Source organism: Ranitomeya imitator, chromosome 7 (assembly GCF_032444005.1).
Source record: "Ranitomeya imitator isolate aRanImi1 chromosome 7, aRanImi1.pri, whole genome shotgun sequence".
NCBI lineage: Eukaryota > Metazoa > Chordata > Amphibia > Anura > Dendrobatidae > Ranitomeya > Ranitomeya imitator.
In genome coordinates, this window is record NC_091288.1 from 120,974,313 (window position 1) to 120,986,915 (window position 12,603).

Sequence of the window (12,603 nt, forward strand, 5' to 3'; positions counted from 1 at the left end):
TCTCTCCTTGGAGGCCCGAATGGCATCCTGAGTGCGGTCCCAAATGTCCCGTGCCTCCAGAGCCCAGTCTGCCACCCTGGAGTCAGCAGAAGACACAAGCATGGGCACAGGGACACGCGGATGCTGGCCGTAATTTAGGAGGAATGGAGTCTGACCGGTGGAGTCGGCTACGGCGTTGTTAAGCGCAAACTCTGCCCACGGTAGCAAGGATGCCCAGTCATCCTGCCTGGCAGAAACAAAATGTCGTAAATATGTGACCAAGGTCTGGTTGGCCCTCTCTACCAACCCATTCGTTTCGGGATGATATGCCAAAGAGAGATTCAACTCAATACTGAGTAGACGACAAAGCTCTCTCCAGAATCGAGACGCAAACTGGGGACCCCAGTCACTAACAATTTTGTTTGGCATACCGTGTAGGTGAAAGATATGTTTGATGAACAAGACAGCCAACGCCCGTGCAGAAGGTAGCTGTGGAAGAGGCACCAAGTGCACCATTTTGGAAAAATGGTCGGTGATCACCCAGATAATGGTGCAGTTACGAGACTTGGGTAAGCCCACCACAAAGTCCATCCCGACCATCTCCCAGGGCTTGTCCGCCACCGGCAGAGGGTAAAGCAAACCAGCTGGCCGTTGCCGAGGGGACTTGTTCTTGACGCAAGAGACACACGCCCGAACATATTCTGCAACACCACGAGCCATATGCAGCCACCAGTATGTCCTCGCCAGTAACTCAGATGTCCTTTTGGAACCAAAATGTCCACCCACCCTGGACGAGTGTGCCCAAGAGAGAACCTCCGGTCACAAACTGGATGGTACAAAAGTCTTGCCCAGAGGCACAGACTCTAGCGAAACCGGGGCCACAGTTCTCAAGCTCTCGGTGGGGACAATAAGCCGAGGCTCCTCTTCATCCTCCGCAGATGACAACGGAGCGGGAGAGAGCGTCGGCCCGAATGTTCTTCTCCCCAGAAAGAAAATGGAGGGTGAAATGAAACCGGGAGAAGAATAAGGACCATCTGGCCTGGCGAGAATTCAACCGCTGGGCTGTCTGCAGGTACACCAAATTTTTATGGTCTGTGAAGACTTGGAAGGGAAAACGTGCTCCCTCCAAGAGATGTCTCCATTCCGAGAAAGCCAACTTCATGGCTAGCAACTCCCTGTCCCCGATGGAATAATTCCTCTCTGCTGGTGAGAAGGTCTTGGAGAAAAAGAAGCAAGGATGCTTCCGACATTGAGCATCCTTTTGGAAGAGGACTGCTCCAGCACCAACAGAAGAGGCATCCACCTCCATGATAAATGGCTTATCAACATCGGGGCGATGTAGGATGGGAGCGCTAGCGAAGTGTGACTTTATAGAGTTAAAGGCCTTGGAGACCTCCTCAGACCACAATTTGGGATTTGCCCCCTTCTTGGTGAGGGCAACCAAGGGAGCTACCAAAGTTGAGAAGTGCGGAATGAACTGGCGATAATAATTAATTAACCCCGTAAAGCGCTGCACCGCTTTAAGAGAATGGGGTTCCTGCCAGTCCATCACAGCCTGTAGTTTGGCAGGATCCATAGCCAATCCCTGGGCAGAGATGATGTAGCCTAGGAAAGTTAAGGACTCCTGCTCAAACATACACTTCTCCAACTTGGCATAGAGGAAGTTTGCCCGTAGGAGGTCGAAGACTTTGCAAACATCTCTCCGGTGGGAATCAATATCTGGAGAGTAGATGAGAATATCATCCAGATAGACTACGACCGAGGTGGAAAGCATATCCCGGAAGATGTCATTCACAAAGTCTTGGAAAACGTCTGGGGCATTACAGAGCCCGAAGGGCATCACCAGATATTCATAGTGCCCATCCCTGGTGTTAAAAGCCGTCTTCCATTCGTCCCCCTCACGGATGCGAATCAAGTTGTAAGCACCCCGCAGATCTAATTTAATAAATACCCTTGCTCCCCGAAGCCTATCGAAGAGCTCAGATATCAAGGGCAAAGGATACTTATTCTTAATGGTGATGGCGTTAAGACCCCTGTAGTCTATGCATGGACGCAATTCCCCATTCTTCTTCTGCACGAAGAAGAACCCTGCCCCAGCAGGTGACACTGACTTCCTAATGAATCCTCTTGCCAGATTTTCTTGGATGTACTGTGACATTGCCTCCGTCTCCGGGAGAGATAACGGATAGACTCGACCCCGGGGAGGCTCAGCACCAGGCAAGAGATCAATAGGACAGTCATAGGGGCGATGGGGCGGAAGGATCTCCGCCGCCTTTTTGGAGAACACGTCTGCATAAGACCAATACTGCTTGGGGAGAGAGGATAGATCTGCGGGTACTTCTGTAGTAGCAACCTGAACGCACTCCCTCTGACACCTACCCCCACAAGATTCGCCCCATCTCAGAATTCTGCCTGAGGACCACTCGATATGAGGAGAGTGGTACCGTAGCCAAGGTATTCCCAACAGGACCTCATCAATTCCCTCAGGAATGACGAGCAGAGATATAATCTCCTGATGAGATGGCGACATGGACAGAGTAAAAGGGATGGTCTGGTGTGTTATCTGTGAGGGCAGTGTCGACCCATTCACCACTCGTACCGTTACTGGTTGAGCTAGCATAACCAGGGGTATTGCGTGACGTTGGGCGAAGGCAGAAGACATAAAATTGCCCTCCGCCCCAGAATCCACGCAGAGCTCTACCGAGTGGGAGAATGAGCCTATAATAATTGTCCCCTTAAAGGACAATTTAGAGGCAAACGTCGCCGTGTCTAGTGTACCTCCACCTACTACCACTAGACGCTGACGTTTCCTCGACCGCTGAGGACATCTGGTGGCTAGATGTCCTGACTGCTGGCAAACATGACAGACCTTGAGTGCACAAGCAGTCCGGGACTTAGATCCCGCTTGTGACACTTCCCTGGCCTCATGTGACTCAGGAACCAGGACCGGAGATTCCAGAGGTTTGGCGAAGGTAGGAGCCAGCCGAAACCTCTGCCTACACTGGGCTCGCTCTAACCTCCGCTCGTTAAAACGGAGGTCAATTCGAGTGGAGACAGTTATTAACTCCTCCAGTGTGGCAGGAATCTCCCTAGTGGCCAGAGCGTCCTTAATGTGATCAGCCAGGCCCCTCCAAAATACGGGGAAAAGGGCTTTATCCGACCAGTCCAGCTCAGAAGCTCAAGTGCGGAATTGGACGGCAAAATGACTGACCAAGGACTCACCCTGAGTTAATGCCAGCAGTTGGAGCGCAGTATCATGGGTGACTTGAGGTCCTAAAAAGACCTGTTTCAGAGTGCTCAGGAACAGCGGAGCACTCTGCACCACATGATCGCCACGCTCCCACAGCGGCGTAGCCCATTCCAACGCCCTGTCCGACAAGAGAGATACTATAAATCCCACCTTAGCCCGCTCTGTGGGAAAACGTGCAGCAAGGAGCTCGAGGTGAATAGAGCACTGACTCACGAATCCCCTACAAAATTTGCTATCACCAGAAAATGTTTCTGGCAGCGGGAGGCGAGATAATGTCGGAACAGGGGTGGCAATGGACAAGGTTGCTGCAGCCACGCTAGCAGCCTGTACAGCAACTGCGGTAACATCCACAGCTGAGGTTGAGCTCTCGAGAGCCGCCAACCTACCCTCCAGCTGCTGGATATACTGCAAGTATTGCTGTTTGTCCGTCATTACTAGCCAGACCCTGGCGCTAGTGTAATGTTAGGGCTAGCGGAACGCACCAAATAATAAGACAGATAGATTATGGTGCGTTCGCAGCCCGGGGTCCACCGTGCAGAGATGGAACCTGCTGCCAAGTAATGACGGACTATATGGCGGTACAAAGTGAATACACACATGGGTTAACCTCACCCTGTGTGAAGGAAGCGAACCCTGTTACGTCACAGGGCCGCGGTACCGCACCAAGAGCGCAAGCAAGCAGAACTCAATCCCAAGACACAGGATTTGAGTACATAGACCTCATGCGCTCAACACCGCTACTGAGGTGTCAGAGTGACAGCAATAGAAGCACGAGAGTGCATGCAGTGCCGCACTGGCGAACGCCACTAACCACCCAGGCTTGGGTCAGGAAAGCGCTGTGAAAGCACAAGGCGCCGCACTGGCGGTCACAGCAATAAGACGTTGTATTGTGTGTTTACGTGCTGATGGCTAAGTCGGGCGCTAGATAGCAAACATACACCTTCCGCGAACAGTCATCCAATAGGGAGGGTTATTTAAAGAGCGACTTACACTCACAACACACACACATTTACAAATGTACACTAGCGCATGGCCGTGCGGTCATGCGCAGCTTATATAGTTGCAGCACGTTCAGGACCTTCCAATAAAGGACCAATGGGAAGCTGCTACCAAAGTTTTGCCCTTTCAGGACCATCCTGGAGGACCAATGGGATGTGCTGCAGTACCTGAGCATGTGACCCTCGATCTCCAATGGGAGATCCTGCCCTGGGCATGCTCAGAAAGAGAAAAGCAGGACTTAGCCCCAAAAGCATCTGCTCGCCGCTGCCCAACACGGACTTCAATGGCAGAAGCAGGAAAAGCAGCAGTAACTCTCTGCACAGAGTGAGACTGAGCAAGACGCTGGGACCGACGTCTCCGCTGAGCAGACTCCACTGCGGCTGGAGAAGAATGGGAGACCGCAGCGGAGATGGCTCGAGATTCCCCTTGTGCAGAAGCGGGAACTCGACACCTAACAGTGTTACACACTAGGTTTAATGTGGCACCGAAGCAGAAATGCCAATCTTAATCTCCCACTATTTTTTTTTTCAGGGATCATTTAAAAAAAATCTGGCCCAGTATTACACACTAGGGTTTCTGTGGCACAAAATTAGAGACAGGTGGCACACACAGGACTGGGACCAAAGCAGAAATGCCAATCTTAATCTCCCACCATTTTTTTTTCAGGGAGAATTTAAAAGAAATCTGGCACAGTGTTACATACTTGGTTTAATGTGGCACAAAATTAGAGACAGGTGGCACACACAGGACTGGCACCGAAGCAGAAATGCCAATCTTAATCTCCCACTATTTTTTTTTCCTGGGAGAATTTAAATAAAATCTGGCCCAGTATTACACACTAGGGTTTCTGTGGCACAAAATTAGAGACAAATGCCACACACAGCACTGGCACCGAAGCAGAAATGCCAATCTTAATCTCCCACTAATTTTTTTTTATTTATGTGAGAATTGGCAAGAAATCAGGCCCACTGTTAGACTGTATGTTTTCTGTGCCAGAAAATGAGACACAGATGCCACACACAGGACTGCCACTGATGCAGATTTGTCAATTTTAATCTGCACCCTTTATTTTTTTTTTTTCTTCAGTGAGACTAGTGAATAAATCTGGGCCACTGTATTAGAGTTTATTTTCTGTGGCAGAAAGTGGCTTGAAGAGATTTAACGGAAAAAAAAAGGGACTGTCCTACAATTACTATCTCCCTGCAGTAATCTCAGCAAAGTATGGCAGGCAGCAATAACAAGGAGTGGACTGCTGCACAAAAATTCAAAAGTGTGGACAAACAAACAAGATAGCTGTGCAGAAAGGAAGGAGCAACAGGATTTGTGCTTTGAAAAAAGCAGTTGGTTTGCACAGCGGTGTACAAACAGCAATGTAGCTATCAGGGAGCCTTCTAGGGCAGCCCAATGAGCTACAACGCTGAGGAAAAAAAAATGTAGCCTCCACTGTCCCTGCTAAAAAAAGGTGGTGTTGGACAGTGGAAATCGCTACAGCACAAGCGGTTTGGGGGTTAATGTACCCTGCCTAACGCTATTCCTGCTTCTGACGAAGCGGCAGCAACCTCTCCTATGCTCAGATCAGCAGCAATAAGATGGCGGTCGGCGTGCACGCCCCTTTATAGCCCCTGTGACGCCGCAGAAAGCAAGCCAATCACTTTAATGCCCTTCTCTAAGATGGTGGGGACTGAGACCTATGTCATCACGCTGCCCACACTCTGCGTCCACCTTCATTGGCTGAGAAATGGCGCTTTTCGCGTAATTGAAACGCGACTTTGGTGCAAAAGTCGCGTACCTTTCCCTTGGCGACCCCACACAGGGATCGGGTCGGGTTTCATGAAACCCTACTTTGCCAAAAGTCGGCGACTTATGAAAATGACCGACCAGTTTCGCTCAACCCTAGTGTGGGCAGCATGATGACATAGGTCTCGGTTCCCACCATCTTAGAGAAGGGCATTACAGTGATTGGCTTGCTTTCTGCGGCATCACAGGGGCTATAAAGAGGCATGCACGCAGACCGCCATCTTACTTCTGCGATCTTAGCATAGGGAGAGGTTGCTGCAGCTTCATCAGAAGAAGGGATATAGTAAGAGAGGGAAGATTAACCCCAAAACTGCTTGTGCTGTAGCAATTTCCACTGTCCAACACCACCTTTTCTTTGCAGAGACAGTGGAGTTTTTTTTTTTTGGTGCTCACAGCTCTGTAGCTTTTTAGGCTGCCTTATAACGCTCCCTGGTAGCTGCATTGCTGTTTGTACGCCGCTGTGCAAACCAACTGCTTTTTTAAAAGCAAAAATCCTGTTGCTCCTTTCTGCACAGTTCTCTTGCTTCTTTGTCCACACTCTCTTGTGTGCAGCAGTCCTTCTTATTGCTGCCATACTTGTCCTTTGATCATTGTAGGGAGATTGAAATTGTACTACAGTCCTTGTATTTTTTAATATATCTGCCAGCCACGTTCTGCCACTTACATTGTGTAGTGTAATACACAGGGCCAGTTTTTTGCTACATTCTCCCACCCAAAAAGGAGTTTAATATTGCCAAAAAGTTTCTAAATGTCAGTTCTGTTTGTCTTATATCTGGCAGCCACGTTCTGCCACTGACATTGTGTTGTGTAATACACTGGGCCTGTTTTTTGCTGCATTCTCCCCCCCAAAAAAGGGAGATTTAAATTGCCCACAAGTTTCTATACGTCAGTTCTGTTTGTCTTATATCTGGCAGCCACGTTCTGCCACTGACATTGTGTAGTGTAATACACAGGGCCTGTTTTTTGCTGCATTCTCCCCCCCAAAAAAGGGAGATTTAAATTTTCAAATAGTTTATATACACAATTTTAAGCGTGCCCTAAAAACTCGTTTGTTCAGATTGGCCTACTGCCTCAACACATTAACCTAACAATCCCTGTGTGGCCTATCATAAAAAAACAACAACAAAAAAACAAAACATAATCAGGTTCCTCATATCATGTTCTCATACACTTTATGCAGTTAATAGCCCTCTGTGTCTGTACTGTTACATACTTAGGCAGTTAACTGGTTCGTGCAGCTTTACATGAACACCCGAGCCTTACATTATGGCTGGGCCGAATAACTAAAGCAATTGTTACCATCCACCTCTCGTGTCTCCCTTTTTCCTCATAGTTTGTAAGCTTGCGAGCAGGGCCCTCATTCCTCTTGGTATCTATTTTGAACTGTGATTTCTGTTATGCTGTAATGTCTATTGTCTGTACAAGTCCCCTCTATAATTTGTAAAGCGCTGCGGAATATGTTGGCGCTATATAAATAAAATTATTATTATTATTATACGTCAGTTCTGTTTGTCGCTTATCTGCCAGCCACATTGTGCCACTTACATTGTGTTGTGTAATACACAGGGCCTGTTTTTTGCTGCATTCTCCCCCCAAAAAAGGGAGATTTAATATGCCCACAAGTTTCTATACGTCAGTTCTGTTTGTTGTATATCTGGCAGCCACGTTCTGCCACTGACATTGTGTAGTGTAATACACTGGGCCTGTTTTTTGCTGCATTCTCCCCCCCAAAAAAATGGAGATTTAAATTGCCCACAAGTTTCTATATGTCAGTTCTGTTTGTCGTATATCAGGCAGCCACATTCTGCCACTGACATTGTGTAGTGTAATACACAGGGCCTGTTTTTTGCTGCAGTCTTCCCGCCAAAAAAAGGAAGATATAAATTCTCCAAAAGTTAATATACACCTTCTACCTTGTTTAACAGTACCATATAACGGTTGTTATTTTGGTAACATTTCACCCAAAAATGAGGAAGTCTGGTGGAAGAGGCCGTGTTGGTCGTTGCCAGCTGGTACTGATGGTGGTGGTGGAGCATCTGGTGGTACTGGGAAAAGAAAGATAGCACCAAAGGCTCGAGGTGTTGAGCCAGCGTCACCATCTGGCTACACAAGGCCTCGAAGGATCCCTTATCTTGGAGTTGGAAAACAGCTTTTAAAGCCAGAGCAGCAGGAACAAGTTTTGACTTTCCTTGCTGACTCAGCCTCTAGCTCTTTCGCCTCCTCTTCAGAAGGTTCGAAATCTAAAAGCAGCGAGTCGTCAGTGGCTGCTCCTGTTCCGGAACAAGTCGCTTCCTTGTGTCCTTCACCCAAAACAATAGTGAAGGATGCTGCAGGCAACACTACACTTTACTCCATGGAGCTCTTTACACATACCGTGCCTGGGTTAGAAAGGGAAATAGCTAAAAGCCCATTACAAGATGAATCGGACATGTAGTGCACAGATGCACAGATTATTATGCTGTTCCATTGACTCAGATCACTACATTGCCCTCACAGTGTACTGAGCCAGAATCTGACCCTGATGAGACTATGGTGCCCAGTCCCGAACGCTATAGCACCTTACACGGTGACACAGAGGACGGTGCACATGACATTGAAGAGGAGGTGATAGACCCAGTTGTTGACCCAGATTGGCAGCCATTGGGGGAAGAGGGTGCCGCTGCCAGTAGCTCAGAAGAGGAGGAGGATGATCTGCAGCAGCCATCTATATTGCAAAAGCTGTCATCTGGCAGGCCCATATCAGGCCAAAAACGTATGTCAAAAACCACAACAGGTGTAGGACAGCGGGGCCATCCGGTGACAGTAGCACAGCGTGCAAAGCCTGAAAACGTATTCCATAGTAGGACGAGTGCAGTGTGGCAATTCTTTAACCAAGATCCGAATGATCAGTCCAAAGTTATATGTAAGAAATGCTCCAAGACCTTTAGCAGAGGGAAGAATGTTCAAAATTTAAATACAACGTGCATGCATAGACATTTAACCAGCAGGCACTTGGAAGCATGGACTAACTACCAAACGTCCCGTACCGTTGGTGCACCTGCTCATATTGAAGCTAGTCAGCAACGCAACATTGCTTCCCTCACTGGAAGCCCACCGGTTACTAGTGTTGAGCGATACCGTCCGATATTTGAAAGTATCGGTATCGGATGGTATCGGCCGATATCCGAAAAATATCGGATATCGCCGATACCGATCACATGACCGCTCAGCGACCAATCACAAGCCGTGACGTCATCGAAGGTCCTTAACGCGCTCATTCTTAGGAACGGAAGCATGGTGGTTGCAGTGGTGACAACCAGGGCGCGTCTGAGGGTAAGTATATCAATATTTTTTATTTTTATTCTTTATTTTACACCTGAATCTTAATCCCGATACCGATTCCCGATATCACAAAAATATACTTGCGGTATTGGAATGCTCAACACTAGTTATGACACCACCAGTAGGAAATGTGGAGGTATTGTCACAAGGCCAAAGCAGTCAGGGAATCACAAGGTTCTTGGTTGGAAACACTGTAGGTAGCCCCACATCAAGAATACCATCACCAACCCTCTCTCAATCTGCCATGTCAACCACCACCCCTGCTAGTTCCACCATATGCAGCTCTCCAGTCCAGCTCAGCCTTCAAGAGACTCTCGATAGGAAAAGAAAGTACTCTTCCTCTCATCCGCGTACACAGGGTTTGAACGGCTATATTGCTCGACTAATCTCGTTAGAGATGATGCCCTACCGGTTGGTTGAAAGCGAAGCTTTCATAGCCCTGATGGCCAATGCAGTACCACGCTATGACCTACCCAGTCGACACTTCTTTGCGAGAAAAGCCATCCCAGCACTCTACCAACATGTCAAAGAACGCATTGTCCATGCACTGAGGCAATCGGTCAGTATAAAGGCGCACCTCACAACAGATGCATGGACCAGTAGGCATGGCCAGGAACATTACGTGTCCATCATTAATGTGGTGGATGCAGGGTCCACAGGGGACAGCCATAGTGGCGCAGTTCTGCCTAGCCCACGGTCTAGGAAACAGTTGGCTGTAGGCGTTCGCCCCCCCTCCTCCTCCTCCTCCAGAAGCGAAAGCTCATCCACAGAGCACAGTCGCACGACCACTCTGTCCGCTGCTGCCAGTCTTGCACCCAATGTGTCCCATTATCGAACAGCTTGTGGTAAGCGTCAGCAGGCTGTGCTGCAAATGAAGTGTTTGGGTGACAGACACACCGCGGAAGTACTGGCCGATGTGAGGCAGTGACCGGTGTCATATGCGAGGGTCGCTATGTGTCCCCCAGGATGTGCTTGGAAGCATATTAGATCCGCTGGAGTGCCCTGTGCTCACAGCAGGTTGCCTGTGAGACACAGGGAAGAATAAAAGTAAGTGTGAACTGGGTCAAGTTATTTGTCCCAGAATTTATTCAGGAAAACCTGGTATGGGCTTTTATTTTGAAACGGACTGCAGGATGGTAGTGGGGCCGGTCCGTTTCCTCCAGCCCAGATCTTATAGTGGCCCATGGCCATAGAATCTGGAGGATAGAAAAAAAAAACCAGCAAGAGAGTTTGGGTGTGTCAGTCTGGTCTGGGAGTCAGACCTAGGAGGAGGCTTGTGCAGAGCTCCTTCCGTGTGGAGAAACACGGGCCAGGCAGAGCCTGAAAAGCCAGACACCCCAGCGTACACGGGGGGTGTAATACACTCACGGCAGCGGACTGTGGACTGTTGTTATGTTTTCCCGGCTGCATACCGAAGGACTTATTTGCTTTCTTTCCCTGTTTGTGAGTATGCTATGAAATAAACAAGACTTTGTTTGAACTTTATATGGGTCACTGCCTATTCACTGCACAGCAAGGACATCGCTACATCACAATTGGTTGGAGAATGCGGAGCAGTGTGAATTAAGGCATACCCCAACGCCATTTGCATGTCTGTTATTAAGCCTGCTACATTGCAACTCAGGCCTACAGACAAAATGGAGGAGATCCTGAGGCAGCTAGTCCTCACACAGCAACAACAGCAACAAACTAATAATCTGTTGCTGCAGCAAATTACAGCCCTGTGAGAGGCACCTCCAGCACCGACCCCGGAACGTCGCGATGCCCGTGACAAGGTACGCTCCGCTTTGAGGAAATTGAGTCCGGAAGATGACGTGGAAGCCTTCCTCACCGTCTACGAGCGCACGGCAGAACGGGAGAATCTGCCAGCAGCACAGTGGGCTGAGGTTGAGGCTCCGTTCTTGAGGGGTGATGCGCTAAAGGCCTACTTTGACCTCAGTCGGGAGGATGCCCAGGACTATTCCAAGTTAAAAGGTGAGATCCTTGCCCGACTGGGGGTTAATACTTATGTGAGAGCTCAACGGGTGTTTTCTTGGACTTTTGTGGAAGCCCAGCCTGCCCGGTCTCAGATTTTTGACTTATTGCAGCTTGTGAAACGGTGGCTCCAACCTGAGACTTTATCCACAAGTCAGATAGTGGAGAGGGTGGTGGTCGACCGACTGGTGAGGGCTCTGCCAGCGGCCATTCAGCGTTGGGTGGGTCAAGGGGACCCGGGTACCCTAGACCAGGTTGTAGGCCTGATAGAGCGATATAAGGCCACCCAGGACTTTATACGGGACACTGCTCCGCTTCGGCTGTCACGTAAGGCTCCGCCAGCTCAGGAGTCTGAGAAAAGTCCACGGCCCTCCACTGGGACAAGACCGGACCGAGTCCGTGCTGAGGGGTTGTCTCGGAAAGAGAGTGACCACAGACCTGTGTCCCCTAAACTGGCTCCAAGGTTACCTCGTGCCACAGTCGTTACGTGTTGGCGGTGCCAAGAACCTGGACATGTGGTTGCTAATTGTCCCCTAACAACAGAACCCATGGACTGCGGGTATACCCGCCGCGTGTCTATGTATGCCCAGCCAGTCTGCATTGCCACTACAGACCCTGCCGGTACCGAACCTCAGCTGTGCAGAGTGCTCGTTAACGGGTACCAGACAGATGCTCTCTTGGACTCGGGGAGCCTGGTGACCCTGGTACACGGGTCCCTGGTTGCTGGGGACAGTCCTAATGAACGAAAGGTGGGGGTAGTGTGAATACATGGGGACCTCCGAGAGTACCCGACTGCGGAGGTCACGTTCTCCACCCCATGTGGAGAGATAAAACATGTGGTGGGAGTGGTAAAAACTCTTCCATATGGGACTGTGATGGGTAGAGACTTACCATTGTTCTGGTCCCTCTGGGAGACCAGAGTTAACCCTCTCAGGGTAAAAAGCATTCCGGGTGCAGAACCCGAAGATCCCGAGTCAGGGACACCTGCCGTAGGGGTCGCCACGATAGGGACAGTGTGTAACCCTGATAGGTTTCCCCTAGAGGTATTGGCAGGGGAAGTGGAAGAGAATCCACCAATTCATGAGCTGGAGGTGTCACCTGGTAAGTTTGGGACTGCCCAGCTCAGGATCCCACTCTGACCCGGGCAAGGGAAAGAGTAATCGAGGTAAATGGGGTGGCACAACAACCTGGTGCAGAAAAGGAATTTCCCCGGATGGCGGTCATCCAGGAGTTACTGTACAGGGTTGATAAAATCCGGGATGAGGTGGTGGAACAACTGGTAG